The 16,327-nt window shown below is 41.2% G+C and overlaps 1 protein-coding gene across 1 annotated transcript in view; it reads left to right on the forward strand.

Annotated features, from left to right (window-relative positions):
- PAPPA2 (pappalysin 2) overlaps positions 1 to 16,327 on the forward strand; it is a 393,032-nt gene that overhangs the window by 829 nt on the left and 375,876 nt on the right. The window lies entirely within an intron of this gene.

Here is a 16,327-nt window from a genome sequence, read left to right on the forward strand (position 1 = left end):
CACAGTTCTAAGATATTGGCTCACTGGGCACTTGCCCTGCTCAGGTGCTGATTAAGCTGGGTGGGATAGTGCAAAGAAAGCTGGTTTTGGAATCAGGGGACCTGGGTGCAAATCCTGGCTTAATAGCTGTGTGACCTGAGAAAGTCACTTAGCCACCAACGGGCCTAAGTGTCCTGGAATGTAAAATGAGGGAAATGGATTAGATGATTTCTGAGGTTTATCTCAACTCTAAGTCCTATGTAGCCCAAGGAATGGTTGGGGTGAGGAGAAGGAGGTAGAGTACAACACAAGCTAAGAATGGAGATCGAATGAAGGCGGGGAAGGTTTTTATTCTTTCTACATGAGATGAGCCACATATCTGATGATCTCTATGGCAGCAACACAGCTGTACTTGCTTTAATTCATTGGGTTTCCCCAGCTTTTTTCTAAAAGTTCCTTTCCCATACCAGACTTTCCACTAAATTTTCTTGTATTTTTCTAGTGGGAGAGGACATTTTTTGGCTCTTGGTGGCAAGACTGATGAGGGATGGGGTGGGGAGGTGGCAGTCTCCAGACTCCAGGCAGCCTCCAAAGACAGAGGGACCATAGGAACTTCTCCTGCACCCAGGGCATAGCAGGGATATTGGAGATGGACCAATGGACCTTGGCAGAAGAGTTATCTGGCCCCAGATTCAGGGAAACCTTCTTCAGCTCTCAAGCACACGAGGTGACTAGAAAAGAGACAATAGACCCTAATAGAAAGAGCACACCCTGGGATTAAGTTAACTGGTCCTGGTCTTGTCTCTGCCACTAAGTGTATGACTTTAAGCAAACTTGTCTGAGTCTCAGTTTCTTCTGTCAAATGGGATCTTATCTTCCCATCCCTCATAGTTGGAAAGTGAGGTTCTATATGTGGGGTATGGGAAATATATGCATAGCTCTATGTCTTACAAATCCTGTCTGCTAAGTAGGTGAGTGGGAGGAAGGGTGGCTAGAGTACTTTGAACAAAAAATTGGCTAGACACCTTACCTCTTTCTATTTTATGACTCAAAAAAATAGGACCATAATCCTCAGAATGATCATGGCCCCATGGTAGACAATAAATACTTGATGATCTGAACTAGTGACTCTTTGCAATAGGGAAGTCTCTGAACCAAGAAGGAAGGATTAGGTGTTACCATTTCACAGATGGGGAAACTGAGAACACAAAATGTATTAGCCATGTAACCTTAGTCTTGGCTTCAGTTTTCTTCAGTGTAAGATGACAGAGTTGGTCTACATGATCAATTCATAAAATTCAGAGCTGGAAAGGATCTCATAATTGCAGACCCATTTTAAAGATGAGGAAACTGAGGTACAGAGAAATTATGTAACTTGCCCACTGTCACCCAGCTAGTGAGTAGCACAGCTGGGATTTGAACTCAGATCCCCTGACCCCAAAACCCACTAGCGTCCTTTCCCCTATACACTCAGTCCTATAACATTCAATATTTCTCTAGTTCTAAGAAGCATGGGTGCTTGCCCAAGCTCACCGAGTGAGTCAGAAGAGAGACTGAGAATAAAACTACAAACCAATGAACTGTTTGGATAGGAAACTGCTTAAAGCACCCTGGCTTCTTCCATAGTTGGGGGGGATCTGTAAAGTCAAGGTGAAGTTTATAATCTGTAGGACAGGGGAGTTATCATCTAGGTAATGCTAGGGCACTCATTCCTGATTCTACTCCTCTTCTCCCTCTCCTCCTACTTTGACTGTAATGGAAGCTTTGGGGACTGGGATTCTCAGAAGATGACCAATATAATTTCTAGCCTTCTCTCCCTGCTCCCTTCCTTTTTGGATGTTGGGGAGGGAAGGTAGGATGGGCTGGAGGCTGGGGAAGGTTGGAGAGGCAAGGGGGAATCCTTCTTCTGGTGCCAAGGTGATGAAATAAATACAATAAGCTGATTCTCTGATCAGGGCTGGCTGTGTTACAGCTTTCCCCTCCTCACTGCCTCCTCTTCTGCCAGGGAGACTGCTCTCTTGCAATTCAGCCCAAGAGCAGTAACTTTGCTCTTGCAGTAGCAGGAAAAGGGGACCTGGGACCAGTTCCCTGGCTGGGTAAAAACAGAGTAGAATCCAAAAAAATTACAAAGAGGAAACTCTCCAAGCCCACCACACTTAGAAAGTGTCTGGGAACCGTAGTGCACTACAGAACTGTGAGCTGCTGTAAATTTTTAATCCCTTGCCCTGGAGAAAGGCAATGCTTACTACCTGCCACCAGCCCTTAGGTGTCCTCTCAGATTCCCTTTGAGGGGCGATAGCTGAGGTTTTGGTCCTCTAACCTTTTCTGTTTGGGTGGATATGGGCTTGAGCACCAATGAATTTTCTCATGGCTCCAGATCCTTTTTGAAAGTACTTATCTGAAGTTTCTAACTGCACTGATTGTCCAAAATTGGCCATAAATTCTCTTCTCCCCTTTTTATTATTAGGCAGGCTACCTGATAAGGTTTCTTGTCTCAAATGATCAATCTGGAAAAGCCATGCTGCCCCTGTGACAACCTGACTTTCTGTTTTAGGTCTCTCCTCTTCCCTCATCCTCTTCCTAGAAGTATGGAAGGAGAGAGACTCCCATCAGCAGGAAACAAAAATCGTCCTCATCTTTTCCCACTTTCCATCCAATTCCATTCAATGGGCTTGCTCATTAAACATTACAAAAAAGTTGACATGTTGATCAGTGGTAGGGATTCCATTGGACAGGTTAGGGGCTGATGCTGGATACTCACCCTTGGGCATTTCCAAAAAGGCTCCCAAGAGGACTAAAAACAATGTGACTTAAATGAAGCCAGGAGCTTGATGTTACTTTTAGAGGCATCTAGATGACAAGCTTGAACTAATCAGTCACTAGGGTACCTTCCCACTTTCCAATTCTACTCCAGCTTTCTCTGCTCTGAAGAGCCTCATTTAGCTGTGGCCCTTGTGACAGAGGACCACGAAAACTACCAGCCTCCTCCATGGAGAATATACTTGACTCCTTTACTATCTTTCCACACAACCTGCTATACACTTCTCACCCCGCCCCCACCCTGTCCATAGTTCTGCTAGAGAAATACCATCTAGAACTAAGCCAGCCTTAAAGCAAAGAGGAGTGGGGAGCAGACCATACAACTCCTAATGCTTTATCCCACACTTCAGTCCCAAAGTCCCCTCCCTACAACCTGCTCTTCCGGGAACACATGGCATATTTTGCTTGCCCCCCAGGACTCATTAGCCACCGGAGAAGGGAACCCCAGGAGAGGCCGGGCCTTTGGGAATACTTCCTGTGTGTGACACTAGGTGGCAGTGTTGCTTCATGCACAGGGTGACTGGCAACAGTCCACAAATCCTGTCTGGGGAAATGTCATTTTGGGTCTGCACCTGGTTTGGACTGCTGCCTTTGAAAGCTCTGCCCTTCCTAGGGGTGGAAATAATCCTACCTGCGGAGGTGGGGATGGGAAACTCCAGGAAGTTCACATCACAGCGCCATGGTGACTGGTGAAGGTGACATCCTTGGTTTGACTGGCTGGGATGTGGCACATTTAGCCACTTGAGAGAAAAAAAAAAAGTGTATATACACAGATACTACACAAACTTCCCCTCCCTTCCCTCCCCTCTACCCCCACTGCTAGCATGGTACATTTAACTCCGGTGTATCTTACAATGTTGTTTTATTTAGGGAAGAGGACTTTTGATTCATTCTGTGATTCATACATCCCAGGCCCTGAGAATTTCTGACATTCTGTGGGAGAAGACTAGGCTTAGCTTCCTTTTCAACCAGAATCCACGTCCTAGAATCTCAGAACTGGATGGCATCTTCAAGGACATCGGTTCTAACACATGCCTGAATGGGAATATCCTCTATGATTCCCTGACAAATACTCCCATAGCCTCCATTCCAAGACCTTCGATGATGTCAGTCCATTCCACCTTGGAACAGAATTGTTAGGAATTTTTTTCATTATATATCAAACAACAAGTCTTGACTTCTTCCTCTGTAACTTCCACTCATTGTTCCTAGTTCTGTCCCCAGAGCTAAGCAGAACAAACCTAATCCCCCTTCTGAAGAGTGCCAATCTTTTTTTTTCGTAAACAGTATTTTTTTCAGATTGCATGTAAAGATAGTTTTCAACATTCTTTTTTAAATAAGATTTTGAGTTTCACATTTTTCTCCCTCCCTTTCCCCCCTCTCATGACAGCAAGCAATCTGATATAGATTATACATGTGCAGTAATGTAAACACATTTCCACATTAGTCATGTTATGAAAGAAAAAACAGAAGAAAAGGAGAAGGTCACTAAAATAGAAAACACAAAAAGGTGAAAACAGTATTCTTCCATCTGCATTCAGACTCCATAGTTCTTTCTCTGGATATGGATAGCATTTTGCATCGTGAGTCTTTTGGAGTTGTTTTGGATCATTGTATTGCTGAGAAGAGCTAAGTCAATGATAGCTGATCTTTGCATGATGTTGCTGTTACTGTGTACAGTGTTCTCCTGGTTCTGCTCACTTCACTTAGCATCAGTTCATGTAAGTTTTTCTAGGTTTTTCTGAAATCTGACTGCTTATCATTTCTTATAGCACAGTAGTATTCTGTTACATTCATATACCACAATTTATTTAGCTATTCCCCAATTGATGGGCATCAATTTCCAAATCTTTGCCACCACGAAAAGAGTTGCTATAAATATTTTTGTACATGTAGGTTCTCATCCTTTTTTTAAAAATAATCTCTTTGGAATACCTAGTAGTTGTCTTTCTGGATCAAAGAGCATGTACAGTTTGATTGCCCTTTGGGCATAGTTCCAAATTGTTTTCCAGAATGGTTGGATCAGTTCACAACTCCACCAACAATGCCTTAGTGTCCCAATTTTCCCATATCTTCTCCAACATTTATCATTTTCCTTTTCTGGCATATTAACAAATCTGACAGGTGTGAGGTGGTACCTCAGAATGGTTTTGATTTGCATTTCTCCAATCAATAGTGATTTAGAGCATTTTTTCATATGACTACAGATAGCTTCATCTGAAAACTGCCTTTTCATATCCCTTGACCATTTATAAATTAGAGAATGACTTGTATTCATATAAATTTGAAGAGTGCCAATCTTTAAAGCTGTAGGAGAAAACAGATTTGGAAAAGGGGAAGCAGATTCAGTGCCCTGCTCTGATGTATTTCATTGTGTTCTTCATTGAAAGCCCTACTGGATGGGCTGGTCACTTAGGGGATACCTGCTCACTAACAGCTAGCCTTGGGTCAGGTTACCATTTCAGGTGGGCCACTGAGGAGAATTCACCTCATAAAGTCCTGGTCTTGAACTAAATTTAGACTAGTTCTCTGAAGGTTTCATTCCAAAGTTTGGATTTCTTGAATGAATTTCTTGATGCTTTAATGACACCATATTCCTTCCATCCCTTTTATTCTCCCATACTTTACTTCCCTTCTTCTCACTTACACATTCATGATTCCCTACCTGTATCTCACAGATTTTAAATGTTGGCTGAAGTTACAAAGTTTCAAAGAGGTTCATGGCAAAGCTTAGATATTAATCTATATTTCTTTCCTCATGGCATTGGGGAATTGCAGGGTTGGAAGAGACCCTGGAGATCATTGTGTCAAAAGCTTTCATTTTATTGATCAGGAAGCTGAGGCCTAGATAAGTGACTGACCAAAGGTCCTATAGCTAGTTAGTGGCAAACCCTGGCTTATAATTCAAATCTCTTGACTCACAGTCCAATGTTCTTTCTACTCCGCCATATTTACTCACTACTTCTCAATCAGTAAGCATTTATTAAGAGCCTACTGCATTTTTCTTGTTGCTGTTCAGTCACGTACAACTCTTCATGACCCTGGGGACCATACTATCCATGGAGTTTTCTTGGCAAGGATATTGGAATGGTTTGCCATTTCCTTCCCCAATGGATTAAGATAAACAGTGGTTAAGTGATTCACTTAGCTAGTACCTGTCTGAGGCCAAATTTGAACTCAGGTCTTCCTGACTCCAGGCCCTACACTCTGTCCACTGAGCCATTTAATGATTCTTCTACAGGTTTACCTATGAAAACTTTGTTACAACTTTTACTTCCTCTAGATAGTTAAGTTGTAACCATTTTCTTAGTGCTCAGCCAGGGCCATGAGCTGACTCTGGCAGGCTGACTGTAGGACCTCACTAAATCATCCAATTCGATGGCCTATTGTGTACCATACAAAAAATATTTATTAAAAACAACCATTTTGAGTAATGTACAATGAGAGAACAAGGGTGAATTCTATTCCAGTTATTGCTATCAAGCATCTGTGTTATAGGGCTTTAAAGGATAGTCCAAAATAGTTTAGACCACAGACTTCAAACACAGGTCTTATGGGCCACATGGGTCACAATGCCAGTGCAGCCCAAACAAGATTAAAATGTAATTGGGAAATAGTAAACAAAAATGAAATAATACATAGATACATAGGTAATGTTACGGTTTTCTGAGTCAATTAGATCCTTGAGGGATTTTCCTGGCCCCTATTTTTATTTGAGTTCGAGGCCACTGATTTAGACAGCTCAAAAGTTAGAGATGGTTTCTAAAAATAAATGGAGTGTTGACCTGGAAGTCCTTTTTTTAGGCCAAGCTTTGTCATTGGTCTGTATTTTTTCATTAGACAGATTAAGTCACTAACCTAGGGTTTGTTTGTATGGTTGTATATATGTGTGGAGAGGGGAGGAGGGAGAAAGGTCTTTCATTTCCAAGTCTGTAAAATGGAAGTCATTTGGCTTGCTGCTAATGTTTTCCCACAGGACATCACAAAGGCAGCATGGTGTAGTTAAATCCAGAAAGGCCTGGGATCAAATCTTGCATCTGTCATATACCGGCTATTTGAACTTGGGCAAAATCAATTAACCTCTCTGTGCCTAGGCAACTTCAAAACAAAACTTCAAGAGCTGTTACTGTTTTTTTTTGTAGGGGGGAAGGCAGAGCAATTGGGGTTAAGTGACTTGCCCAAGGTCACACAGCTAGTAAGTGTGTCAAGTGTCTGAGGTCTGTTTTGAGCTTAGGTCCTCCTGACTCCGGGGCCAGTGCTCTACCCACTGCACCACCTAGCTTCCCTGGAGATCTGTTATTTATCTGCATTAATAAAGAGTTTCCTTACCAGGAATTTCCCTCAGTGTATAAAAATCACAAGTTTAGGGGACAATTACAGGTATAAATGAGGAAAAAAAGGAAATCTTTAATAAAAATAAATGACTGAAGGGACACTGAAAATTGATATGGTCTATTCCTTTAGGCAGAAATACCTGTAAAAATTTAGTGCATGTCAATAGCTTTTTTCAAGCCTTTATTAAATACTTATTATGTCCTAGGCACTAAGCAAAGTGCTAGGGATACAAAGAAAGACAAAAACAATAAAAACAAATCCCTGCTCTCATAGTCTCCAGAGAGGGGCAACATGCAACGCACTATGTACAAACAAGATAAATTGGAAATGATCAGCAGAAGGGACTACCTTAAGGAAATGCCATAGGAATAACTGACACTTACATAGTGCTTTAAAGTTTGCAAAGCCCTTTGTGAATATCTCATTTGATTCTCATAGCCTTTGAGGGCTGTTCTATTATTATGCCCATTTTATCGATGAAGAAACTGAGGAAGACCAGGATAAGTGACTTGTTCAGGGTCACACAGCTGTGGCCCTTAGAGGTTAAATGAGTTGCCAGTGTCACTCAGCTAGTCAGTGACAGAACTGGGATTTGAACCTGGGTTCTAATACAGCATGTTTTGTATTACAGTTTCCACAAGCTACTATGATTATTCATACTACTATCTTAATAACCTCTGCTCCAGTATCTCAAGGTCTAGCATCTTAGCGTTACTCATTAAAAATATGGAGTATTACAGAAGAAATGTTTAAGTCATTAGATGGTCTTATTATTTGGAATCAGACTGGAGGACACTTTGAGTGGAGAGGTATCGCTTCTGAATTCTCTTTGTATTTAAGTCTACCAGGATATATGGAAGAAGGATCTAGTTCTATCCTGTTCTTAAAGATCTTTAGAAAAAGTGATTTCTACCCTCTCTTCCCCTTCACTTTTACTGTTGTACAGTTTTAACCATCTGAAGTAAGAGTGTTCTCATAACTAGTTTAAATGCATCAGATTGTCTAAAAGAAATCCCCAAACTTTGCAGATAGAGAGCCCTTAAAATTCTATGAGACAAGCAGAGGCACATTCCACATCGACCCTTTGCTCAAAGATGAACCTTGAAAATGGAAGACTTTTCGCTTAATGAGCAAGTGACCAGACCATTTGATGAACTTCGGTCAGTTTGCCAATTGCTGACAGGTGGGACATGCAAGTTGTTAAAGTGGGACAATGAGATTTGCTCCGGATTTGATATGTTCACATCTGTAGTACAACCAGTGGTCACCTTAATAGCTCAGATTTCTATAGTTATTTCCTCACAACAACCCTGTGATGTACATTGTGCAAGCTTCCTTATCTCCATTGTACAGGCGAGGAAACTGAGACCCAGGAGTGACTTGATTGATGTCTATCGGATAGCATCAGAGCTATGACTCATACAGAGGTCTCTGAATTCCCAGTCCAGCGCCATCTCCACTCATTCATGTCAAATCTCTGAATAACAGGTAGCATTTATACATTACGTTGTTTTGTAGTTTATGACTCTCTTCATTCACAACTTCTCAAGTTTTAGCAAGTGAAAAAAAACAAACCCAAATAAAAACAAACCAAACATCTCTCAGGACCAAATTAATTCCAACTTCCTCAGAGTAGTGGAAATTAAAAAAAAAAACCAGGTTCATTTCAGGGTTGGATTACTTGAGGAATGTTGTACGTAAGAACTTGGGTAAAAGGATATTTCTGGAATTTGGGGCTTTCTCAGCGGGGTCAGAGGATCATTGGGTCAAAGATCTGGACCAGGAGGAGATCAGAGAGGCCAGGATGTTACTCCTGCCTAACACATCCTCTTCAGGGTTCTGTTTTTTGTTTGTTTTTACCTCAGTCTTTCCTAACCGTAAACTGTACTCAGGAGAAGACTAAGGACGGTCTCTCAAAGGGAGCAGGTAAATTCCACGGCTTAGGGCAATGATGGCTGTCCCCCAAGAGAGGCCCCAGATATGGGCTGTGAGGAACAAGCCACATTGGTGTCTCAGTGTGGGCAGTCTAGACGATTTAAGTTAATCTTTCTAGTACTTGATGTATTGATTACACAGGTGAAGAGCCCAAGTTTATGGAGCTTTACTGGTTGGCATGATTGCTCTTGGCTCTTTATGTGGCACCCTAAGAAGCTTTCTTCCCAACCTTCCCAAACCTTCTCTCCAGTGCACTGAAGAGGCTTTTTAAAAAACCCTTTTACCTAATATTAAATGCTCCATATTACTTTTCACCTGGATGAGTACTAAGTGACATCCATACCAAGAACACTTAGCTCCTCAGAAGTAGAACAGGGTCAGATTTTGATGCAGCAGCATCTTTGAGAGGAAAAAGAGAAGGGAGAAGAGGGGAGGAGGGAAAAATAAAACCAGGATTGTTTCCTTAATTGTGCCATGAGCTCTCTATTCTGGATGCTACCTTGATGCTTGGCCCAAGGAGGTTATGGGTGGCCTCCTTGCAGCTACCTCTGCAACCTAGTTGTTTAGTATTTGGATGTCTGGCACAAAGGTGTTAGCTTTGGGACTTGGGAGTCAGCCAGGCTTCTGAGGGGTGGGACTTGGGGGATGAAGAGCAGGTAGGGGGAGACTATTCAGGAGCTTGGAAATGAGAATTATCCATGAGAAAAAGCCATTGACATGATCCGATAATCCTACCATCTCTCTTAGTCTCTTAGCACCTATGCCAGTCACTTGCTCTTAACATCCCTCCCTCCTTAGACATTCATGTTTATGTCTATGTTTGTGTTTTGTTTTGAGACTGGGTCTCCCTGCCTTGCTGAGGCTGAAAGTACAATGACAACTTGGCCACTCACAAGCCTGATCCCAGTACTGATCATCATGGGAGCTTGAACCTATTCTGTTTTTTCCAACCTGGTTTTGCCCCTCCTTAGGCTGCCTCATGACCCTCCACTCCAAGGAGCTCACCATTTTGGTGTAAGACTTAGTGCAGCCCTGTGGTCAACTTTATAGTTACCAAAGCTCAGAATTCCTGAGCTCAAGTGCTCCATCAGCCTTGGGCTCCTGAGCAGCAGCAGCAGCCCCAGCAGCAGCAGCAGCAGTGATTGGAGGCACGTGCTAGACATTCACTATTATGTGACTTTTCTTAGGGAATTTTCTATTACAAGGGGTGGGGAACCTGTGCCCTTGAGGTCACATGTGACTCTCTAGGTCCTCAACTGTGGCTCTTTGACTGAATACAAACTTCCCAGAACAAATCCCTTTAAGAAAAGGATAAAACTTGGCCTCAGTCAAAAGGCCACACTTGAGTTTTACGGAACAAATTCTTTTATTAAGGGGATTTGTTCTGTGAAGTTTGGATGCAGTCAAAGGGCTGCACTGGAGAACGTAGAAGGCTGCATATAGCCTCAAGGCAGCAGATTTCCCACCCATGGTCTATTACTTTCAGAGAGGAATTTATGGGTTGGATGGACATATGATAGATGTAAATGGCACCACCAGCTGGAAACTTTTTAAAACCTGTTTAGGTCTTCATGGTTCCCCAATGTTTAAGGAAGAGGATGGAGCCAACTAGGACCCTGTAGAGTCCAATACTCAGTCATGGGTTCTTGGGTTGAAATTGCTCAAAGGTGTCTGAGGGAGCTTTGCAAAGTGATAATCATCCTCAGTTTCCCAATAAATCTAACTCTGTTGGCTCTTCTACAGGGTTCTCACCTCTGGCTTTCTGTTTTGTACACCTCATCTCTTCTCCTTTATATTTCTTTACTATTCCTTTGCGGGCAGTTCTGCTTGATTAATTCAGAATGTGTTGCCGCACAGCTAGCTTCTGTTCTTTTCTATCTACATGCCCTTGTTGAGAAGACCAGAGAAACAGAAGAGGGAAACAATACTTCAGTTTTTGTCCAGAATCTGGATTTTGTTTTTTTAAATCCCTTGACTTCACATCTTGGTATGTAGTTTATATGAGGATTGATGTCTGTGCTCTGGGGCATGGAAAAAAAAAGTTATCCTCGGGGTCATAGCAAAAACGAAGTTGGTGAAGACAACAACAAAACAAGAAGTGGTTATATAGCACATTAAGATGGGGAAAAACCTTTAGAGATATTATATCTTTTGGTCTTTCTATCAACCCTGGGAGGTAAGTGCTAGTATTATCCTAATTTTATATATGAGGAAACTGAGGCAGACCAAGGATAAGTGTCTTGCTCAGGGTCATTGTCACCAATTTCTTCATTTATAATAGAACTCACAACTCTGACCTCTACCAGAAAGAAATTGTCTACAACTCCACGTCAAGTCTGTGACCAGACAACTTGACCACAAAGCCTTCTCCTATCAATGCCCACTATCAGCTTTAAAAAACATTCAACTTTTTTTTATTCAGAAAATAAAACTTGTGTGGCTCTATTCCATTCCAATCCATCCCATTCCATTCCATTGCACAAGGAAATCGATCTTGGTTCTTCCCAGGTTCTTCCAGTAGGAGTCACAAGTGGGTGAACAAGGTCGGTGGTTCAGTCTAAATACAATGGTGATAACTTGAACTTTCAATCTCAGAATATCCTGAAATTGAGGAATTGCTCTGGCTACCACTTAGGGGACCTTGACAAAGTAATTAAGGTGTACTAGCTATATGACCCTGGGCAAGTCACTTAACCCTGTTTGCTTCAGTTTCCTCATCTATAAAATGAACTGGAGAAGGAAATGGCAAACCACCCCAGTATCTTTGCTAAGAAAACCCCAAAATAGGGTCACAAAGAGTCAGGTATGACAGCAACAACTGAACACTAATAATAGAAATTAGGGTTTATTTGGACTGAATTGACTCAAATAAAAAAAAAATTGCTTCACCCAGGGAGAAGGAGTTTAAAAAAAAAGTCATCAATCAGTCAGTCATTGGACTCTCACCGTATAAATGCTGAATGTAAACAAAATTGAGTTAAGAAGACCTGGGTTCAGATGCTGCCTTCAACACTAGCTCTGTGGCTGCGGGCAAGCAACTTAATCCCTCTGAACTTCTGTCTCCTTGGCTGTAAAGTAGGAGATAATGATATCCTCATTATTAGGGAAATTATGAGGATGAAATTAGATGATGTATTACAATATTGTATGTGTTATTATGTGTGTCAGTTATTCATTTGTTATTATTTTTGAAGGTTAGTTGTTGTTCATCCTTTGTTTTCAAAGAGGACCAATGATATGGAGTTATCAGCTTGGTAAGTTATTAGAGCTGGGAAGAACTGATGTTAAGAAGAGAGTGGAATTTCACTTTCCTGCTCTTAAGCAGCTTACAATTTGATGGAGGAGATAAGACAGACATGAGCAATAAATGAAAATGCAAGAAACATAAAATCATATGCCTAATTTTAATCAGTTAATCGATAAATATTTTTTGAGTATGGATTACATACCAGACCCTGTTTTAGGTGCTGAGGATTCATATACAAAGAATGAAACCATCCCTATTCTTTAGGAGTTTACATTCTAAAGGGAAAATTATGTTTTGCTGCTTGAAGGCTTCCTAAAGTCCAGAGTTTTGGAAAGTGTAGAGGGACCACATTCTTTAGTCCCTGGAGAAGAAAAATGATAAAAGAAAAGAAATTCCAACTATTGTATTCTTGAGAAGGCTGAGAGATCAGAATGTAATCACTAGAAGAAGAGATTATGTGAAATTTTGGGGCAACTAGGTGGCACAGTGGATATAGCACTAGGCTTGGAACTGAGTTACTAGCTGTGTGATCCTGAGAGAGTCACTTACTCTATCTGCCTCAGTTCCTCATCTGTAAAATAAGCTGGAGCAGGAAATAACAAACTGCTCCAGCATCTTTGCCAAGAAAACCCCGAAATGTTGAACATGACTGAAACGACTCAACAGCAATGTGAAATATCAATCTTACTCCTTGTGTTTCACCTTAGCTGTGACCTAGATTCAGCAGATCAGTAGGACAATGAGACCATGATCCCTTTAACCAACCTGAACCTCAGTTTCCAATGAGGAAGCTAGATGTGATGACCTTCCAAATCCCTCTTAGCTCTAAATCTATATGATTCTACAGGGTGCTCCTAAAGTCTGGACACATAGGCAAAAATGTACATTTTCAAGAAATGAAGTGATTTTGAAATTTTCAACAACATTTTATTTAATTAGAATATTAACAAATAACATCTTCAATATGATTTCTGTCATTTGTGCTGCAAAGGTTGATGCGCTTTGCAAAATTCACGTGAACTCAACGCAATAACTCCACATTGCTGTCAGTTTTAGCACATTCACTCTTCACGTGTTCAATAAAGTGTTGCATCTGTGATCTTCATCGAGTATACCTTCTCTTTTAGCATACCTCAGAAAAAGAAGTCGCTGAACAACATAGAGTCTTTGGTGAATGAGATGTCAATGATATTTCCTATGTGTCCAGACTTTAGGGACACCCTGTACAATGACCTAATTGTTATGCTGTTACTTGCTGGATAGAATATAAATTCAGATTAGCATTTAACAGCCCCCCATATTGTTCCAGACTGTGTCTTCAAGCTTATTTCATGCCACTCTTCTTCTTGCATCCTATGGTTAGATCAAACTGGACTTCTCGCTATTCTCCTCTCTTGCCCTGTCCTCTTCCATCTCCATGCCATGAAGGCCATTTCTCATATCTGCAATGCACCTTCTGATCATCCCCTATTAATGTATTCTTCTTTCTCAAAAGCCAGTTCAGCACTTCTTCTTGAAGCCTTTCGTGCTCATCCCACCCCCACCACGTCCAACTTCAAATGATTTTGCTTTCCTCTAACTTTCCTAGGACACTTCAGTTGGATCTCTCCTTTACCTCCATCACCTTCTGTTCTGTCACATGACTATGGCTGCACATGTCCTTTCCAATAACATAAAAAGTCCTTGAGTTGGGGAATTGTTGTGCTGCTTTTCGTCTCTCTATCTCCAATCCCAACCACAATGTCTGGAAAGTGGTTAATGGTTAATAAATTGAATTGAATTACCCAGAAATTCTCTGAATTCTATTTTTAGGATATAAATGCAAATTACAACACAAGCTTTCCAGGGAAGCTGTTCCTGCTTTCTAGGAAGCACGATCCTAGTCATGTGTTGCAGCACAATTTCTGTAAAAACAGCACTGTCTTACAGGCAGTAGGATCTCTTAAATGTTTGTTTGAATGAATAGGGACTGCATCTGTGATTCCATTGGTACAGTCAGTCAATAAATATTCAGTAAGCTCCTTCTATGTGCCAGGCACTATACGTAGTGCTGAGGATTCAAAGAAAGAGAAAAGACAATCCCTTTCAAGGATGCTCTCAGGGAGCTCACATTCTAATGGGACAGACAAACATATAAACAACTACTTATAAACAAGTTATATAGAGGCTAAGTTGGAGATAATGAACAGAGGAAAAGCACTGGAATTAGGGGCGATCAGGAAGCCCATAAAAGGTGGGAACTGGAAATTTCATATGAGGAATCAACGTTCTTACCAAAACAGGTTCATGTCTTGCCTGCAACTTATACTCTGAGAGTTGCTTAAGTGCATTGTGGACAGCTAGATGGCACAGTGGCTAAAGTGCCTGGAGTCAGGAAGAATTATCTTCCTGAGTTCAAGTCTGATCTTTGAGACTTAGTGTGACCCTGGGCAAGTCACTTTGCTTCAGTTCCTCGTCTGTCAAATGAGCTGGAGAAGGAAATTGCAAACCAGTCCAACATCTCTGCCAAGAAAACTGCAAGTGGGGTCACAAAGAGTCAGGCACAACTACACAACATCTAGTACATTGAAGGTAAATGACTCATCTAGAGTCATCCAGCCAGTACTTGCTAGAGACCAGACTTGAACCTAGGACTTTCTGGCTCTCCAGCCAGTGCATTAAGAACTACCTAGATGAATAAAGGGTAAATTCAACAATGAAATCAATGATTTTGTTAAACAAATAGAACCCCCCCCCCCCACTTCTAGAACACATTCATAAATCAATCTAGATCTTGTCTTATTCCCCAAACCTTTTATATCCACAACCATCAATAATGACACGTAATATTAAGAATGATGACCTAGGAGCATCTGAGTCCTCAAAAGTTCAATTCTATACAGGCTACAGTGCTTGGACTAAAACATTGTAGAAAGGCTTCAACGTAAGACGCAAAACAAAAAAGATTTTGAACTTAACCAGAATGTTAAATGAATCAAACAGTTTGCTGGATTGAATTGAAATTAAAATCAAGCTTTCCCTGTGCTCTTCTGTATTCTTCTCTGGTTGCTTGGCATCTCTATATCTCACCTTCCTGGTAAGGAGGGGAAGGATTGAAGGGACCTCCAAAGTCATCTAGTCTAATATATTCACTTTACAGTTGAAAAAACTGAGGTCCAGGGAGGTGGTCCAAGGTCAAGTTGGAAGTAAGTTCAAGATCCAGGACTTAAACCCTGATCTTATGGCTTTAAAATCCAACACATTTTCTACTACATTCTAAGCACCTTTCTCTTTCATTCTTCTTTGTGCTATTCAAAGCAGAGGAAGCCAGCTTTGTGAGTTCCCTCTGAACATTGGATTGTAGATTCTCATAGGATCACAGAATTTTGGATTCGGAGTGGCCACTGAGTGGCCATACACAGTTCAGCCTATGCCTGAAGATTGCCAATGATAGAGAAGGTGTTACTACCTCAAGGTAGCCCATTTCATTTTGGATAGTTTGAATTATTTGGAAGTTTTTTCTTTATATCAAACCCAAATTTATATTGCTTCTTTATGACTTTTACACAGTAATGCCCTCTGAAGGCCAGCAGATTAATTCTAATGCTCCTTCCAAATGACAGACCTTCTAATATTTGCCTGCAGCTATCACATAGTCCCAGCCCAAGTCTTCTCTTCTTCAGGCAAAACATGCCTAGCTCCTCTAACTTATCCTCTCAGGCATGCATTTAAGGCTGTTCCCCATTCTGGTTGCTCTCCTCTCCATGTCCTCCCAGAAATATGGCCTTCCAACCTGAATATAATATTCCACATGTGTTCTGAGCAGGTCAAGTATAGAAATAATTTTGTCACTCTCTTCTTGCTGTAAGTTACAAGTCTCTAGGCACAGCTTAATATTTATTACCATAGTTTTCTTGACCACCGCATTATGTTGTTGTCTCCAATACTTCTAGAAGAATAGTGTTAAGAGACTTTATCAAATGCTTTGCTAAAGTTTAGGCAGACACTATTTGCAGAATTGGCTTGGCCTTT

This window comes from Trichosurus vulpecula, chromosome 4 (genome assembly GCF_011100635.1).
Source record: "Trichosurus vulpecula isolate mTriVul1 chromosome 4, mTriVul1.pri, whole genome shotgun sequence".
In the NCBI taxonomy this organism is placed as follows: domain Eukaryota; kingdom Metazoa; phylum Chordata; class Mammalia; order Diprotodontia; family Phalangeridae; genus Trichosurus; species Trichosurus vulpecula.